Raw genomic sequence first — 7,483 nt, 5'->3', positions numbered from 1 at the left:
AAGCTTTGTAGTTTCATGAGGTCCCACTTGTCAATTCTCGATCTTACAGCACAAGCCATTACTGTTCTATTCAGGAATTTTTCCCCTGTGCCCATGATGGACTTCTTGATGGCCTTATCCTTGGGCAAGCACCAGGCTCAGCTCATGCAGTGAATTGGCTGCACATGGCCACTGCCCTTTTTGGCACTACTGGTTTTGTTTTTGGTTTGGGGTTTTGGGTTTTTTTTTTTTTTTTTTGGTTTTGGTTTTTGGGTTTTTTGTTGTGTTTGTTTGTTTGGTTGGTTTGGTTTTGGTTTTTGTTTTGTTTTTTGTTTTGTTTTGTTTGTAATCTTAGAGCCAAGACCCGAAAAAGCTGATCAGCTTCTTTATTAACCAATCAGGGAATCATTTGGAAGCAATGTTTACGTACCATTAAGACAGGAGAGTCTCAGAATAAGGATTGCAACCAGATATGGGGACACTGAAATCAACATTTAAATAATACAGGGATAGTCTGTACAAAGTGCACAATAATATTATGTCTACATGTATTTCTGGCTTCTTTATCAAAAATTAGGTGTCTGTGTGGATTTAAGTCTATGCTTGAATTATTTTCCATTGATCTACATGTCTGTTTTTGTGCTAATATCATGATGTATTTATCACTATAGCTTTGCAGTACAATTTGAGATCAGATATGATAATATCTCCTATAGCTGTCTTATTGTTCAGAATTGTTTCAGCCATCCCAGCTTTTGGTGATTCCATATAAAGCTGAAATTTTTCTTTTTAAGAGCTGTAAAGAACTGTGTTGGGATTTTAAAGGGGACTGCACTGAACCTGTAGATTACTTTTGATAGGATAACCATTATTACTGTATTTACCCTACCAATCCAAAAGCATGGGAAATCTTTCCAGCTTATGGTATTTTCTCCAATTTTTTTCTTTGATGTCATGAAGTTTTTATCATTAAAAACCTTTTACTTGCTTGGTTAGCATTACCCCCAAGATATTTAATATTATTTTTGGCAATTGTAAAAAATGTGTTTCTTCCCTAATTTCTTTCTCAGTCCATTTGTCATATTGTATATAGTAGAGCTATTGATTTTTTTGTGAGTTTATTTTGTATCGAGCTAAAACTTTTGCTAAAAATGTTTATCAGATGCAGGAGTTTCCTGTTGAAAATTGTAGGGTCACTTATATCATATCATCCACAAATAATGATACTTTGATTTCTTCTTTTCCAATTTGTATCCCCTTGATCTCCTTCAGTTGTCCTATTGCACTAGCTAAAACTTCATGTACTATACTGAATAGGTATGGACAGAGTGAGCAATCTTCTCATATTACTGCTTTTAGTAGGATTGCTTTTAAGTTTCTCTCCATTTAAGTTGATGTTGGCTATGGGCTTGTTGTAAAGTGACTTTATTATGTTGAGTCATGTCTCTTGTAGCCCTAATATCTTCAGGACATTATCATGAAGGGGATTTAGGCTTGTCAAAGGACTTTTCTGCATATAATGAGATAATCATAGGATTTTTGTCTTTCAGTTTATTTATATGATGAAGTACATTTCTCAACTTATCTATGTTGAACCATTATCATATCTCTGGGATGAATCCTACTTGATCATGGTGGATAATCTTTTTAATGTGTTATTGAATTTGATTTGCAAGTTTTATTGTGTATTTTTGTGTGTATGATCATAAGGAAAATTGGTCTGTAATTCTCTTTCTTTATTACAGTCTTTATATGGTTTGGGTATCAAGGTAACTATAGCCATAAAACAAACTGGGCAATGTTTCTTCTGTTCCTATTTCATGAAATAATTTGAGGAGTATTGGACTTAGCTCTTCTTTGAAAGTCTAGTAGAATTCTTCACTAAAATCATCTGGCCCTGGATATGTTGTAGCTGGGAGACTTCTAATAACAGCTTCTATTTCACTAGGGATTATAGCTCTGTTTTAATTGCTCATCTAATCTAGATTTAACTTTCATAAATGGTAACACACCCATCACCACAGAACAGAGAAGAGATCTTTAGAGGAAGAGAGAAGCCTCTGGTGTTAAGGAAAGTGTGTTTAGATCAGGAATAAGAAGAGAGAAAAGTTACCCTTTCTGAGTCATTCAGAAAAGCAGGTAGATTTCTAAAGTTTAATGGTTGTAGTCCTGTGAGGAACTGTGGCTGGGAGCAGGGGCTCTGGGAAGGAAAACTACACTATCTCTTAAATGAATAATTATTTTTATCTCTTTAACATGGCTTAATGTGCTCCCACCTTCCTTGGGAGTGATTTCTGACCTTATTTGCTCCCTGTTGCTGCAATAAACATCATTACTAAAAGCAACTTGTGAAGGAAAGGGTTTATACAGAACAAGAAAAGCTAAAGCAGGAACCTGCGGTATGAACTAAAGCAGAGAACATGGAAAAATCCTGCTTACAGGCTTCCGAGCTCAGGCCCACCTGCCAAGAAATAGCATGGTCCAGTGTACTAAGATATCCTACATCAAATAGCAATTAAGAAGATGCTTCAAAGTTCAGTTGATGAATTTCTCAATTGAGAAATTGCCACTAGCCAGATTAGTCCAGCTTGTGTAAAATTGACAAAACCTAGACACCACAGTCCCCTGGGGAGCCTGTTGGTGTTTTGTCAACTTAACACAAGTCCAGTATGTTTGGGAGGAAGGAACTTCAACTGAGAAAATGCTTACATTAGATTGCCCTGCAGGCAAGTCTATGGGGCATTTTCTTGGTTAATGATGAATGTGGGAGATGCTAGCCCATTGTGGGTGGTGGTCCTAAAGTGTATAAAAACAGAAACCGAACAAGCCATAATGAACAATCCAGTAAGCAGGATTCCTCCATGGTCTCTGCTTCCATTTCTGCTTCCAAATTTTAGCCTTAAATTCCTGCTATGACTTTCCTCAGTGGTGAATTTACCTGGAAGTATATGATGAATAAATCCTTTTTTTCTCTAAGTTGCGTTTGGTCACGGTCTCTATCACAACCATAGAAACTGTAAGCTACTTAACCAGATGATTGGCCAGCCCAACTGAAATGTTATGTCTCCACCTAGGCTAGAAATTGCATTTCTTGACCAGGAATAAATAGTTTTTCTTAAATGAGCTTTTAATGCCTCTGTAACATTACTCATTTTTTTCACAAAGATCATATAAATGAGGTAAATGCAACTATCAACGTTTAAAAATAGCCTATGTAGAAAAGTAATCAAAATATAATAATACAAACAGACCAAGATATATGCATAAAGTTCAAAAGAGATTTGTTATTTTCTTAAGACTTGAAAGCCTTTATTATCAATTGCATAAAATGATTCATAGCTACTCATTATAATGTATATTTCAGTTTGTAATGAAGCATGCCACAATTATTTAAAGCTTTAATTGCCAAATACATTAACTAAAATGAATGGCAAGTGAGATCAATTATAAATGTGCGTCATAAGGATAATGTACCTTTTAATAAAGATGTCAAAAAAAAACTTGAGCAGCACTTGTTGCTCAGCTAGTGCCATAGAAGTTTGTGACAATGACAGAGGATCCAAGTAACACTGTTTGACCGTCCACGTCAGTATATTTAGAAAGTAATTCTTCAATAGGACTGTAGTGAATAAACAAATTCTATAAAGATCTTTGTGGTCCTCCCTTTGGCTATCATACTATTGAAATCATGACCCTCAAGGAGTTGAAGTTTCCTCAGGAATCTCCTGTTAGGAGGAGGAAAAGGCTCAAGGCAGGTGTCAGCCAGAGGAGAAATTTTTCTCCCAGGAAGAGATTTCACACAGTTGGCAACCTATCAAACATCATTAAGTGATACTAGAGCCAAGATAAGAATGAGTCAGTGATGGGCAGGCCATACCGAGGCCATATCTGCTTCGTTATGCATATCTGTTGCTCTATACTTAAGACTGGATTCCCTGTCCAAAAAGATAGACTTGATGGCATATGGAGTGTGGGGAAGTCATAACCTTTTTATTTGTTTGTTTGTTTGTTTGTTTTACAATTAGAATGATTCTAGTTGTCCTTTCTCTGCTTTGCACTATCATTTGCCTCTTTCGTTGGCCTTCTGAGGACAGACAAATGGCTGTACCTCATCTATGAGACTGAAAGGACCCAGGCTCTGACTCTGATAACTCCAATAACAATTTTGAGAGTCAGCCACCTGCAGCAAGTCGACCAAAGGATGAGAGTAAAGACTGAATGTTCTCCAGCAGCTGCTGGGGTCACTTTATTCCAGGGGCTATTCATATCTTCCCATTTCAGCTGGCATCAGCTGTTTTCTAACCTCTATTTGGTAAAGCAAAGAAATAAATATTTACATTTCTTCTGGACTCTCGAGAAAGCTGATACTTGCAAAGTTTCTCCCCAATCAAAGCACCTCAGGCTTTGCCATCCATTTGTATTGTGAACCCCTTTGTCCAGATATTATTGTGGCATAGCTCATAGCCTATGCCCTAAAAAGACCAGGTTCTGGGTGTATGGCTATACATCCTTGATAAGCCAATTGAAATGCCCAAATTAATAGTTAAAGGCAGAAAGAGGAGATTTATTCAATGTGTCTACATTAGGAAGAGAGACAGATATCCAGAGACACCTCGCCCCTAAAAACCATCTTTAGGGTTTTGAAGCAAAGTTGATGTTTTAAATAGAGGGCCAGAGTTAAGAACAGCCAAGTGGTCTTAGTCAAGATGTGGTCCTACTCAGCATTGGCCCATCATGATCTATTCTGTAAGGTGGTCTAAAGTTACAATCTCTTTTAGAGAGAGATTTCCTTTCTGGATACCCCATATTTTAACCTTTCTTTTCTTGCGTCATGAGGTTCCTAGTGTAACTCCATAGTTTCAATAGCCAAAGTAAGAGACACAAGTGCCTCTTTTGAATATCTTTATTTGGCAGCAGTAATTTGACTCAGTAGGTGTCTTAGTCAGGGTTTCTAATCCTGAAAAAAACATCATGACTAAGAAGCAAGTTGGGGAGGAAAGGGTTTATTCAGCTTACACTTCCACGTTGCTGTTCATCACCAAAGGAAGTCAGCACTGGAACTCAAGCAAGTCAGGAAGCAGGAGCTGATGCAAGGCCTTGGAGGTATGTTCTTTACTGGCTTGCTTCCCCTGACTTGCTCAGCTTGCTTTCATATGGAATCCAAGACTACCAGCCCAGGGATGGCACCGCCCACAATGGGCTCCCCCCCCCTTGATCACTAATTGTGAAAATGCCTTACAGCTGGATCTCATGGAGGCATTTCCTCAAGGGAGGCTCCCTTCTCTGTGATAACTCCAGTTTGAGTCAAGTTGACACACAAGACCAACCAGTACAGTAGATTTTTTTTTTAGTTACATGAAGATGGGAGGAAGACATAATAGTATAGTGTTTAGGGGGAGGTTGAGGTGAGGGACTGGAGATGAATATAATCAAAACATATTGTACACATGTAGGAAACGCTCAAAAGATAATTTTTAAAGAATATCTTTATTTCTGCCATGTCAGTTACATTTCCCTATTTTCTCTTTCAATACCTCAATACTGAGGTAGAATATGTCTGTGTCTGAAACCAATATCATAAATAATGCAATAGGAGCCAAAGTTTGAATGCATTCGATTAATGGCAGGTAGCCATTCGTAAATGCCATTTCTCTAAAACCTCTTGACTTTTGTTATTTTTCAAAGGGCTGGCACAAGCAATTCTATCTTCTTGGTTTAAGATGGGGGTCTTGTCATGAAGCTTAGGCAAGGCAAAAACTTATGATCCTCCCGCTTTTGCTATCTGAGTGATGGGATTACCAGCAAGTACTACCATGACCAACATGAGTGCATTTCAATTCTGATGACTTCTCCCACTTCCCTCTGAACAATCATATATCTTTGGAAATATCAATGATTAGTCATCATCGGACAGGTTTTTTTCTCTACCTTCCTTTGATGGCTATTCTTAGTTGTCAACTTGACTACATCTGGAATTAACTAAAATCCAAGCTGCTGGGTACACCTGTAGGGCCCCCAATGGAGAAGCTAGAGAAAGTATCTAAGGAGGTAAAGAGATCTGCAACCCTGAAGGTGCAACAACATTATGAACGAACCAGTACCCCGGAGCTCTTGACTCTAGTTGCATATGTATCAAAAGATGGCCTAGTCGGCCATCACTGGAAAGAGAGGCCCATTGGACACACAAACTTTATATGCCCCAGTACAGGGGAATGCCAGGGCCAAAAAAATGGGAATGGGTTGATAGGGAAGTGGGGGGGGGAGGGTATGGGGGACTTTGGGGATAACATGGGAAATGTAATTGAGAAAAATACGTAATAAAAAAATATTTAAAAAAAAGAAAAGAAAGTGTTTTTCTTAAGTTAATGATTTGAAATGGGAAGATTTATCTTTAATCCAGAGGTAAGAGCCACCTTTACTATGAGTCACATCTTCTGGTGGCAGCCTATATAGAGGATATGGAAGAAGAAAGCATTGCTCTTTTTCTGCTTGCCTTTACTCTTGCTTGTAAGTTCAATTTTTCCAAATAGAACCTGTTTCTTCAGGATTCCAGCATATGCTAAAGTCTATCTGAGATGTCCAGCATTACAGTCCAACAACTACTAGATTCTTGGGCTTTTGGTTGGTAGACCACCATTGTTGGACTGGATAGACCATAGCCTGTAAGCAACCCTAATAAATCCCATAGATAGATTGATAGATAGATAGATAGATAGATAGATAGATAGATAGATAGATAGGAGAGAGAGAGAGAGAGAGAGAGATTTTCTATAAGTCCATGTTCTATTCTTTTAGTGAACCTTCCGGATAAAGTATGTACTGATCTGAGAGATTCAATCCCATGTTGAGGGAGTAAGTGACAGATGTCAAGGAATTATTACCAATGAACCCTTTATGGCCAGTTCAAACAACTAGAAGATAGAGAAGGAATGGCTCTTAGGTTAGATATGCTCCCTGTGATTCATTCTGTATTTCTGGTGAGAGGAGCCCCAATCTCTCAAAAATATTGTTCAGTTTCCTTTTTCAGGAGCTGTATTTCTTCAGAAAGTTAACAGACAATAGTTTTTCATAAGGTGTTACAAAAATACAGCTATCATCAGCAAATGCCTTGGTAGAGTGTTAACAGACAATAGTTACAAAGCTTTACAAAAACACAACCAATAGAGTAAACATATTTAAAAAATTAAGTATTTGTTTACAGACTTACCAACATTCAATATCTTTCAATTATCAGGAGGCCCAGAGTTAGGGCCTGTCTAATTGCTTTGCTGAAGAGAAGAATCATAATACAATTAGGAATACACAAACTTAATATTTGAAAACATTGAACATCTCATTTTCCTTACAGAAAAACAGGAAAACACATCCAAACAGATGATGGAAATGAACAAAACCATACTAGACCTGAAAAGGGAAGTAGACACAATAAAGAAAACCCAAAATGAGGCAACACTGGAGATAGAAACCCTAGGAAAGAAATCTGGAACCATAGATACGAGCATCA

The 7,483-nt window shown here is 37.6% G+C and overlaps 1 pseudogene; it reads right to left on the bottom strand.

Annotated features, from left to right (window-relative positions):
• LOC110306520 overlaps positions 1 to 7,483 on the bottom strand; it is a 33,946-nt pseudogene that overhangs the window by 1,418 nt on the left and 25,045 nt on the right.

The sequence above is a fragment of the Mus caroli genome, chromosome 12 (assembly GCF_900094665.2).
Source record: "Mus caroli chromosome 12, CAROLI_EIJ_v1.1, whole genome shotgun sequence".
In the NCBI taxonomy this organism is placed as follows: domain Eukaryota; kingdom Metazoa; phylum Chordata; class Mammalia; order Rodentia; family Muridae; genus Mus; species Mus caroli.
This window is presented reverse-complemented; position numbering and strand designations above follow the sequence as displayed.